Source organism: Triticum aestivum, chromosome 4D (genome assembly GCF_018294505.1).
Source record: "Triticum aestivum cultivar Chinese Spring chromosome 4D, IWGSC CS RefSeq v2.1, whole genome shotgun sequence".
NCBI classification, from domain to species: domain Eukaryota; kingdom Viridiplantae; phylum Streptophyta; class Magnoliopsida; order Poales; family Poaceae; genus Triticum; species Triticum aestivum.
The window spans coordinates 140,604,689-140,605,177 of NC_057805.1; positions in this window are offsets into that span (position 1 = coordinate 140,604,689).

A 489-nucleotide genomic window follows, 5' to 3' on the forward strand; every position below is an offset into this window, starting at 1 on the left:
GTCACACCGATCTAGCCTGTAACACCTCATATCACATTGCGGCCTCACGCACGGTACTCCCACGGGTGTCGCCTTACCATGGCCCGGGACCGTTTGCGCCTTTTGGCTCACGTATATGACAATGTCGCTAGCATCCATATGACAGAGAACCCGGGCCGACATGGCTAATCGTGAACCCAAAGCGGCACTAACGTATGGGGACAGGCATACATGAATCAACAGCGAACGTGTCGGTCAGCAGCGTGTGAATCCGGGCTGTAGCACTGGGCTAACAGGACTCCGGGAACCCGGGCTGTAGCAGGCTAGGCAGGACTCCGGATGTCACCGCGTGACATTTCCCCGAAGGGACAGACACAGGAACGATATGAAACACATGCTGGCCAGTCAAGTGTCTAGAGCAGTAGTGCTGGGCTAGCAGGACTCCGGTGAACCGGGCTGTAGCGGACTACTATGGCTCAAGGAGGCACTAGACTACATTTCCCCATAAGA